We start from the raw sequence: 12152 nt of genomic DNA, 5'->3' as shown, positions 1-12152 counted from the left end.
AGAAATTATTGGTTCGCGATACATCAACCTTATTTGTCGAGCTTTGTTTCTTAGATTTATGAGGCCATCCTTTTGGAACAGGTTTTGAGAAAAGGTATAAGGCACCAATTGTGTTAAAATAGATTGCATAATACCTCAATGAGGTGAAATCCTGCTGTGATAAAACTGTTTTTTATGGGTAATGGGCATCAGTACTGCAACTGTACCGTACTTATTCTTTAACAAACATCTTTAGATCAATGTGAGTGATCGTCAGTTTAAATATGGCCTCCTGTTAGTCATCTTGAAAAATCTTATGGCATTAAATATTTTCTTTCATAGCCAGACATATTCAGGAGACATAAGTGTCCATTTCTCAGGATTTCTACTCAGACGTTTTTAAGCTTGATCTTTTCATATATATAGTGTTTTTTATTGATTTTCTTCCTTGTACGCCATTTCAGATTTTTTTCAGACTATGGCACATTAACATTACCACTATTTGAAACCATTTCACATCAATAATCTGAAGTAATTGTGACCTTGATATTTCTCTTGCCCCGCCACTAATAATCGGCTTATCAAAGAAGTGAACAAGACGTCTCCTATGTAAGAAAAACAGCGTTGTGGCTAATGACAGTTTGAAGGATTAAAACGTTTTATTTGAAGAGATGCTCATGTTTTTGTCTGGCTGTGTTTTATATATTGATTTTGTCGGTGCTACGTATTATAGTCGAGTAAACACTATCTCCCTGACTGTAGCTCTGACTTAATGATAAAGGGAGCTACATTATTACAGCTGATAACAGCTTATTTGCACTGACATTAGATCATTTTTCTGGGGTTAAACCACACTGTTTGAGGTTTAAATGCCTTTTGTAAGATATCCCTTGTATAGCAGACGTCACCTACCACTGGCAAAGAGTGAAAAACTGGTCTGGTATAAATTCAATTATAGGTTTTTCTATCCGGATTTGCGCAGACAAAATATGGTTTGTCTCAGAAATATCAGCTGTATGTTGAAGCTCTTACCGGGATTTCCTCGCCTGCTAGCCAAATTAAACTGGATTTGTCTGGGCTCAAATTCAATTACATGTTTTAAAGCGACAATATTGGTAACTAGTGAAAAAGTGTCCACAAGAATAATCTGACATAAGACTCCTATGCTGTAGAAGAGGTCTCTGTCGGGAGTGCCTATTAAACTGGCAAGATTCAATATAGGAGGCAGGATATCAAAATATTGGTTGTCGCCTGCACTTATTTTCAAAGGTCAAAAGCGTGTCCTCAGCATAAAGATCCGCTTATGAAATTCCCTATGTTTTCAATGTAGCTCACCCTTTGATAGCTTAATGAAATTCTGGCATGAAAATGACTCAAATTGTCTGGAAGAAATTCAAATTGAGATTGAAGAAAGTTAGCAACTTTGCTCAAGTTAGACATGGAAATTAGGCCAAGGTCACACCCCAATTACTAGCGTGTGATATTGTGCAAAGATGCTTTGTGCTGCTGTTAAAATGAATAATATCAGAAAATGAATACAAATGCTCAATGTACATGGGGAAAACAGAACCAATTATCAAACCTAGATGTTCAGTCCAAATCAAATGAGACATGAAAGGTGGCAGGTGACGTACATAGCTGGAACCTGAAAGTACTGATAAAGGCAGTTGCTTCGGTCTGTTGAATGCTGAATGGGGTTGTTTGTTACATTTCATTTCAAAATTAATCTACATGTATGACCTACTGAAATCAATATGAAATGGGGTTTGAGTTGCCAAAATGTTTGACTATGGATACTTTAAAGGGATAAACATTACTGTTTTCAAAGTTGTGGGTAAGTACTTCGAGCGTACATTTCATTTGAACAATATATTCTTTTTGTTTGTCAGGTTTCAAATACTGTTGGTCAATGCTTTTAAACCCGAATGCGACACACATATTTAATTTATTTCCAAACTTTGAGTGACCGTCTAGGAAGTTTCACTTGCAGCTGTGATTTGAGTTGCATATTGCTCTTGTATGTAAACTCACTCTGACTTTATGACTATATACAAGTATGTGAATACTTTCAACCACTAGTTCTCTCACACTTGACCTGCTGTCATGCTCTTTTCAGGCTGTCATTGGGAAAATTGTGAATTCACCAATCTCAAATTATCAAGCTACTATACTCATCAGCCAACCTTTGGTCTGCTTAGGTAAGCGTAAATTTTCTCTGTTCACTATTCATCTCACCTGCTGTCTTTACAGCACATCGTTAAGGACTGTTCTTTAATTGTTCTCTTTTTGGTTTGTCTTCTTTTAGTATTTGTTCTCTTGACACTGCTATATATCAATATACTCAAAGATGTATACATTAAAGCTCCTGTGCACCTACTCAGACCTACTAGTTACAGATAAACTGAACACATTTTTAATCCAAGCATCTTGTAGTAAACGGTCCATAAACATAGTAATTTTACTACATATAGTACATTATACACCATACATAATTCATATTAATTACTCACAGTCTAGATGTAGTTAGTGATCTAAGATCAGCATGAATAATGCAGGAATTACTGTCATTTGTCAGCTGCAATAACAACAAAATGTTTTTAATGTTGTTTGGGGATCCATCTTGAACGTACTTAACGCTTTTATGATACCATTGGTTTAGGGACCTCCACTGACCCCCTGCATACTTTCATAGATATACATGGCCAGATATCTCCATTCAGTTATGTAGATTGTCTCAGTGTCTTCTAACTCCAGAATGATTAAATGAATCAAGAGACTTTCATCCCACTGTAAAGAATTGTATTGGCTGTGTTGGAAAATCATGAATTTATTACATCATCACACTGACCATGGGGATACTTTGAGCAGTGATACACAGAAGTTTTGAATTATGCTAGAGAACATGATGATGATGATGTTGAAATAATAATAATTATTTTCCCCAAGATCTTAATTATACAGTGCAATCTTAGGCATTTCAATAAGAATCCAGTTTAACAGTTTCAAGATTGTAAGTTTTATGCATTTGGTAGATTCTTATTGCCTTGTGCTTAATTATTCATCACAAGTTTGGTGGCATCTTGCTTGTCTCAGATTGTTCTTGAGAGTAGAAACAGATGGCAAGGGATCCAACAGCAGCAAATTTTAGGAATTTTCAGCTTTGATGTTACATTGGCTATTTGCTTGGTATACACTGTTCTCGAGAATGCTTTCTTTCTGACTGATTGTTGATGTGAAATTGCGTTCCAGAATGCAGTTAACAACTTTGATTAGCTAGCCAGGTTCGACCTCCTTCTGATCACTGATGACCTGCCATGGTGTCCACCTACCGTGACATATCCATCTTGTAACATATAAGTCTTGTCAGTCTCTTTTGTGCCTCCTTGTACTATGCACCATTTAGGTGTCATTTTCATTCAACAGGCAATACTGGTCATGATTATCACTCCACACAGGTAGAAATCTGTAAGACATCATTTTTCATAATCATGGTATGATCATTTCAATTCAAAATGTCAATGCCATAGCCTTGAATATCTGCCGACACTGTAGCTGTGTGTAGTCCAGTGAAAGTTACAAGTACAGTGATCCCATGCTACAACACTACCTTTGGGTAGCCAAATAGTTGATGAGTGTTATAGACGATCAGCGGTTTAACCGAGGTGGAGTCATAGGGGGTAGATGACCAACATAACAGTACATTCTCAGCCTACCGCGCATGATCTACGTCGCACGTTGCATATCAGAGTTTGGAAAAAGGATTAGAATATAGTAGTTGTTTATGATTCAAAGTGTAAAAAAAAGATTAATCAAGTGTTATGTGCAGTAAGAAACTACATTGTATCCCTTCAGCAAATTCAAGTGAACGAACAGTTATAACAAACTTGGTCAATAAAACTTTGATACGGTAATTGAGATAAAACATCACTAGTATTATAATATAAGGCAGTGTAACTTATTGTTAAACAATGATTACAATGTTTAGTGTTGAGATTCAGTAGAAGTTCATTGCATTGTATTTGGACAATGCGTAGTTATCAGGAATGTAGTACTATTTAATGTTAGCAGTGTTGAGGGAGTTATCATGTTTAGATGCTAGAATCAACCGTAAACTGCCAGAACAGCATGGATGGATGTCAAGCGTTATAGAAACATGTGGTATATTCTGTGATGTTCCCGTGACACTGCGCTGGTCAAGCACTGAGTGGAAAGTGCTGGATGCTGGTAAGACTATATAAGTGGAGCATGCTCGTCCCTGTCTCATCTCATATTTCGTCTCATATTTCATTTCATCTGACATTACATCAAGACCAGCTTTTGTGTGAAGATCACTTTTCACCCTGGCATTCATTCCAGGCCTATCTCAGCAGCTTGACTACTGTTGTGGCGAGGTGATTATTATCCTTCCCATTTTCATTTCCACTGCTCTTACATCTTATACTGCCATTGAATAGTGTACTACCACCCTCTGTAGTAATTGCTGTGCAGTAATTTGTCTTGATTTGTAAACCTAGTTAGTTTTGTAATACAATTGTTGATACATACCATTTGTTGGTTGTTTGTTGGTTTCACACTAAATTCTTTTAAGTACAGATTTCTGGGTTAACATATTGTTTCAATTTGGGAATCAACACGTAACACTGTAGATGATGATTTACCATTTAAATTGTATTTCCAGCTGTCCAAGTCATTGCTTTTTATGCAGATATTATAATTACCATGTGTATTTGCTATAAACTAAGCCAAGACGATCTATCGATGATTTAAAACTAAGATAACCTCAAAGACTTTTGATGTTATGGTGGGAAGAAATTGTATCTGAAATATTATTTTGTCAAGAATAATATATTCCAATATCGTGTTATTTTAGTTGCAGTTGCGATGAAGAAAAAACATGGTCATCATTAGTCAGTAATTTAGTCAAAATTTACGTACATCTTTAATAATGTCAAGTTGTCAACTAACAGCAACAAGTCCTTGATAAAATAAGATTTGCCTTAGTCAACCAATTAGTGTCGCATCTGTTTGTTAATCGTCTTGTTTATTCATAAATGACATTGTTGCAATGATGGAAAGAAAAAGTTTGTCTCATAACTTTAATTAATAAAACATCCTGTTTGCAGCTGTAGCTGAAAAAAATATCTAGGTCTCAATAATACAAAATCCCAGCCCCCACCACCCCACCCCAGTTGTGCAATTGATCACTTTTACTTATATCATGTGTGAGATGTAATTGATCTCTTTTACTCATATCCGTGTGAGGTGTAATTGATTACTTTAACTCATATCCATGTGTGAGATGTCATTGATCACTTTTACTCATATCCACGTGTGAGATGTCATTGATCACTTTACTCATATCCATGTGTGAGGTGTAATTGATTACTTTTACTCATATCCATGTGTGAGATGTAATTGATCACTTTTACTCATATCCACGTGTAAGGTGTAATTGATCACTTCACTCATATCCATGTGTGAGATGTAATTGATCACTTTTACTCATATCCATGTGTGAGATGTAATTGATCACTTCACTCATATCCATGTGTGAGGTATAATTGATCACTTTACTCATATCCATGTGTGAGATGTAATTGGTCACTTTTACTCATATCCATGTGTGAGGTGTCATTGATCACTTCACTCATATCCATGAGTGAGATGTAATTGATCACTTTTACTCATATCCATGTGTGAGATGTAATTGATCACTTTTACTCATATCCATGTGTGAGGTGTCATTGATCACTTCACTCATATCCATGAGTGAGATGTAATTGATCACTTTTACTCATATCCATGTGTGAGATGTAATTGATTACCTTTACTCATATCCATGTGTGAGATGTAATTGATCACTTTGACTCATATCCATGTGTGAGGTGTAATTGATTATTTCACTCATATCCATGTGTGAGATGTAATTGATCACTTTTACTCATATCCACGTGTGAGATGTAATTGATCACTTTTACTCACATCCATGTGTGAGATGTAATTGATTACTTTTACTCATATCCATGTGTGAGGTGTAAATGATCACTTTTATAACCATGTGTGAGATGTAATTGATAACTTATATCCATGTGTGAGATGTAATTGATCACTTTTACTCATATCCATGTGTGAGAAGTAATTGATCTCTTTTACTTATATCCATGTGTGAGATGTAATTGATCACTTCACTCATATCCATGTGTGAGATGTAATTGATCACTTTTACTCATATCCATGTGTGAGATGTAATTGATCACTTTTACTCATATCCATGTGTGAGGTGTCATTGATCTCTTTTACTCATATCCATGTGTGAGGTGTAAATGATCACTTTACTCATATCCATGTGTGAGATGTAATTGATCACTTTTACTCATATCCATGTGTGAGGTGTAATTGATCACTTTTACTCATATCCATGTGTGAGATGTCATTGATCTCTTTTACTCATATCCATGTGTGAGGTGTAATTGATCACCTTACTCATATCCATGTGTGAGATGTAATTGATCACTTTACTCATATCCATGTGTGAGGTGTAATTGATCACTTTACTCATATCCATGTGTGAGATGTCATTGATCTCTTTTACTCATATCCATGTGTGAGGTGTAATTGATCACCTTACTCATATCCATGTGTGAGATGTAATTGATCACTTTACTCATATCCATGTGTGAGGTGTAATTGATCACTTTACTCATATCCATGTGTGAGGTGTAATTGATCACTTTACTCATATCCATGTGTGAGGTGTAATTGATAACTTTTTGCCCATTTATCACTTTTATGCATTTGCTTGTCTGAAATGTTATGTATGACCTTTCTAACTATTCAATTTTTCTTTCTGTGAAAAGACATTTTTTATATTTTTGTCCATGTACCCTTTTTGCATGGGGGCATAACCACTCTGTTTAATATTGTCCTGCCCATGAACCGTGAGTGTTTTCTGTTCAGTCTGCTAGAGAGGAACAAAAATGGTGCTTGATAATGATTGTAATGCTCTTTTTAATGTCAGTATGGCAGTGAGAAATATGGAAAACATGAAGCTGAAAATGGGAATGACCTCCAATCTCTGTATGTCAGAATTGTACTTCATCAAAACTGTGCTCATTAATGCTGTTGAAACTTGCAGGCATTCAAAAACAACTATTTGTCCAAATAGGAAACGCATCAGCTGCTAGTTTGATGTTGCCTCCAAGGATCTGATTCGACAACTACATTCTGATAACGTGTCTTGGTATAATATCGCCCGCTTTCATTACATGAGTTTAGGAAATTAAACGTGAGATTCTCAAACAATGTCACAAGTGTATCCATCATCTTAAGATATGGCAGCACAATTTATCGAAAGAGGATTAAAATGGAATTCAAGGAGCTTGACGGGGTTGGAGAAGATTAGAATGCCAAATTATGTAGAACTATATCTGCGTCTTGATTGATTGGGGAAAAAATCGCCTTTAAATTTGAAACTGACTACCTTTGAACTATCCTTCCAACCATCCTAAATGAAACAGTGATTCGTTAGTTAGCTGGAACAATTGTTTATTAGATTGATGGGGCAGTCACAACTGCTTTATGTCGGCTAGGGGATGAAAGGTCAGTAGAAGTTTATGCCACTCACCCTTGATGTATTAAAACTTCATTGCATTGGGCTTTCTAATGATGACATTGGTAACCTAGCAACGGGCATTTAAATTTGCATTATGTACGTTTTGGCTAGGGATTCTTCAGCTTTAAGGGGAAAATCGCCTTTGATAATTTTTGCCCTCAAATATTTATTGAAATTTGTTCAGCGTTTTGATGGCAAATCAATTGCATTCGAGGCCCAAGATAAGAGAGTTGTGGAAAATGTTCAAATTGAGTTTGTGGCTGACAAACAAGGCATACAAATGGCCCGATGTTTTCATTAGCTCCCAAGTAGGGACCGCAGTTCCTCTTCAGCAGTCGTATAGACAGCTAGCTTGAATTATGAGTGCTTTTTAAGGGACTCTTTGCTCAATACGACCATTTATTAGCAATTCAAAGTTTTATTCTTTTTGTTGAAACTATCTCTGAAGGGAAATTTGATTTTTATTCATGGATGTTTCATGTAACATTGATGACAAATATATCAGTGATTTTCATTTTTTGCTCGAGCCCAAAAAATATCTGTTTCAAACAATCCGAACACTCCAGCTTGTCATAATTGGGAAATAAGATGAATATTTATTAATTGCACCTGTTATTCAAATAAAATCTGAGCATCCACTTCATTTGCATTATTTTGATTTTCAACTTGATATGCTATCTCCCCAACGTTTGTGAATTGATACAAAGTAATGGAAGTGATTGATGACCTGGCTTTCACGCTTCGCGTCAAACAGAAACTCACTTATATGTGCCAACAATGGGAATTAGCCTCAGAATACAATTTAATGGTATTGATTGAAAAAAAAGTGTAGTGTTGGCGATTACGAGTTATTCAGCAAGTATTACTGTACACTGTTGATATATGACCTGTTCCATGCTCTTGAATAAAAAAAAAGCTTTTTTACGAAGTCTAGCTGACAACGTGAATGTATGTAGTGGTGTATGGGGAGATGTATTGTGATGTATGGATGTTTGTCAGTACTTGAAGAATGCTCGGCAAGTTAAACAAGTGCAAATATACTTTGTTGATTAATTATTATTTTTCGCCTATATTGTTCTTTGAAACATGCATAATGACTTTGTGTTATGTTGAAATATCTTGTTCTTTGATGTAACTTACCGTATATGACCATAGATAAGCAGATCTCATTGACAAAAGTAAAAAGTAAAAAGTATTAAAAGTAATATTTGTTGTAGTTTGACGATTAAATGTCATCATGTTGTTTCTGCGATGGAAATAGCAATTGTCAAATTGTTCCCTGCTAAAAGGTATCCGACAATACATAAAGTGCTACCGCATTACCCTGGTTATGGTTATCATTATTTTGGAGATATATAGAAAAACCTGCAATTGAAATAACACGATATCAGAATATATTGTTCATAGTAGAATAGTAATTTAACTCTTTCAACACCGTAGGCCGGTTATCCGGCCAAGAAGCATCGAGTCCCCAGACACCGCAGGCCGGTTATCCGGCCAAGCCGTAGTCACGTCAAAATTGTACTATATTTTTATGGACCTACCTGTAATATCATTCATTTATTAAATCTATCACATTTCACAATGTCTGAAATACATATTCCATTTCAATTTAACATTTTTTATCGTTAAATTAAAAAATTATTCACTATTTCCCGCGATGTTATTGAAAATAAAATTCTCGGACACACATTTCGACAACGGGTCCACATCGAACACGTCAAAGAGGAAAATAAAGACGTTTTAAACAAATCTTCAAATATATTATACAAAGTAATATATAAAATCAACAAAAATATATCTAAAAGTAATCAAACTTACATCTAAGTTATTATTTTCATCTTTTCGTGCGATCGCGTGTAATGTAAGTCAAATGACATCTCGGCTTTCGTCGCCTTGAATTCTCGGCTCGGACACGATGTTTAATGCAAAAATATATGCATGAAAAATCTTTGTCACAGCTCGTAACCTAGCACGATACATTCACGAAGTTCCATATTTTTAATATATATCGTGATTTCCTGCTAAAAACGTTCAGAATAACACGATTTAACAAATTTCTTTCGCGAACTTCTGTAATTTATCGAACACGAGCTTGGTATCACAGCTGTAATTTGATTGGCTGCCTTAGGTCACGTGCTCAAAATTGACCAATCACGAAACTTGTAGCAGATTTCAGCAAGAAAGCGTCATTAGAAACCAATTTTAATCCAATGAAATCGCTTGTTATAACTACGGGAAAAAACCAGTCGATGTTACGAGCGTGTAGTTGAAGGAATAAGCTTTCCAGCGATGTGTCATATGCCATTCTTCGACGAACGTGTTATTCATACGAAACCTCGAAAACGGGGGTATTTCTTCATTTTACTGAGCGGACAGTCGCTGTTATCGGGAAATGGGTGATGACAGAGACTATTTATAATTCTTTTTAAAATGATTTTCCAATAACGTAAACAATGAAAATAAAATAGAAATAGGTACGTGGATATTATGAAATCATATATTTGCCGAAAATCGTCAAGTTTTCGCTTCCTTGGTCCTTAATCTGGATGTTAACAACGTGTTAGCGTACATTTTTTTATTTACAACGAATTTAATTGCATTATTTTAAATAATGTGAAAAACATAACTTTCATATTTATAAACCATAGGATCAGACCTTTCAAATGGTGTATAACATGTAGTAGCAAATATATTTTACAAGCAGGTATTTTCTTTGATAAATGTTGGCTTCATCTATCACACAAGAGCCTCTGGGAACTCGGTGTCCCAGCAGTAAACACTTCTGGTTGACTGGTGTTGAAAGAGTTAAGATGCTATTTTTTCTGATCATTTCATCAAAATTCTTACCATTATATTATTAGGTATGTCTTATTGTAATAACCGGTAGATTGGGAGACCTATACAGCTGATTGCTGTTTCTGGCTTACAATACATATGGATTTTTTTTCCCCTGCATATTAAACAATGCCCAGCATAACAAGAAATACGATAGAAATGGTAAATTATCATATTTAGTGATGTTTAATCGCAAATTTCACATTTTCATTGGCAAAGTTTGTTATTGCATTGTTCATTCACCTTAAGCGATACAGTGTAGTTTTTTTACCTACAGAAAAAGAGTTTGATGAAAGTGTAACCCATACATAAGCCGACCCCTTTCTGCAGAATCTTTTTTCTGGTCCCAAAAATTTGGCTTATCTCCAGTCATATACAGTACACAAAGATTCATAATGACTTTGTGTTATGTTGTAATATGTTGGTGTTCTTTGATGTTACTAAGAGAAATATTCATTGTCATTTTGTGTTATATGGTAATATGGTATGGTTCTTTGATGATACTTACAGGAAGGAATGAAACGATACCATATAGAGACATTTTTGTACAGTATTTTACAATACTGATAGATCTTCTCCTGAATATCTCAATGTTCAGATTCAGGTGGGACACTTTGTTTGATGTATTAAAACTGTCCTGTGGAATTTGAGAAAGTGTTAATAAAGCAAGGGCATGGTTATCGATTGAGCTTGATATCAAAATTATCTAAGTTTGTGTTGAAATCTAATACCATACAGAACTATTAAAGTAAAGTAAATTACAGAGTAGTGTGGATTATGGGCCTTATTCACAGTTTGTTTCCATAGTGAATGTGGATTAAAGAGCATTGTTACAATGATAGTATCAGTGACACAGTCTAAAGGGTTAACACATGTCCTTCCTTCACTTCAGTTAAATCAGTGAACTGGTGAGGACAGCTTAACAATATAAGGGGTTAAACAAATTTCTAAGGACTATGAGGCCAATAGCTGTGAAATTGAAGGGACTTAACACTACCGCCCAATTGGACAGTGATACCCTCGTCTGGAGGCCAGGTATTGTGTGGTGTGTTGCCTATTGTCCTCCTTGACATAGGTATATCTGATAACCGTCAAATGGTCAACTCTCTTGACCACTTGCCACAGCATCTGTTCAGTGATCTTTCATTTGCTGAATTTGACATACATAGCCTATTCTTGATAGAGGATGATGACACTTGATCATTGTGGAGGTATCTTAAAAATTAATCTCCAACTTTTGTATGGGGATATTTTTCTCAGAAGGAGACTTTATTGTCACTCACATTGAAGCTTGTGCACTATATGAAGCTTTGAACTTCAAGGACCAGAGTAACACTATCCATTACCAATGTTCATTACCAATATCGTTTTACTTTATGATTATTTTTTACTTTTAACTGTGTGTACAGTTTACTTATATCATTTAGTGAGTTATATCCTAGCCAGTGTACCAGGAAGGGTTTTTTTTCACCTGTTCATGGATACTTGGATAATGAGCCTGTTTGCCCACAGCTTTGATGGTGGACACGTTAGCACCACACCTAGCTGACAAGGACGTAAATATGGAGAGGAGATGTTCTCCCTGCATGTGTCAGAAACTTGACTAGTCTGCAACATCAGACAGCTCTGTGGTAACCTATGATACAGCATCTGAGATGTCAATTTGAGGCTTGTTCCTACAGGGGAGATGTCTTATCTGGACCTGCATGCTAATTCTCTCTGC

General features: G+C 35.5%; 1 protein-coding gene across 8 annotated transcripts in view; it reads left to right on the top strand.

The window, feature by feature from the left end:
• LOC124146210 (caspase activity and apoptosis inhibitor 1-like) overlaps nucleotides 1–12152 on the top strand; it is a 228174-nt gene that overhangs the window by 56393 nt on the left and 159629 nt on the right. For 4 of the 8 annotated variants that reach the window (XM_048399761.1, XM_046516393.2, XM_046516392.2 and 1 more), the window contains one exon: nucleotides 2096–2177. The exons of the other annotated variants lie outside the window; for them this stretch is intronic. The gene's annotated coding sequence lies outside the window, so the exon portion shown is untranslated. The remainder of the gene's footprint in view (nucleotides 1–2095; nucleotides 2178–12152) is intronic. 8 annotated transcript variants of the gene reach the window in all.

Source organism: Haliotis rufescens, unplaced genomic scaffold (assembly GCF_023055435.1).
Source record: "Haliotis rufescens isolate VD_foot unplaced genomic scaffold, xgHalRufe1.0.p SCAF_2, whole genome shotgun sequence".
Taxonomy (NCBI): Eukaryota; Metazoa; Mollusca; class Gastropoda; order Lepetellida; family Haliotidae; genus Haliotis; species Haliotis rufescens.
Note: the sequence above shows the minus strand (reverse complement) of the source record. Positions and strands in the feature narration are given on the sequence as shown.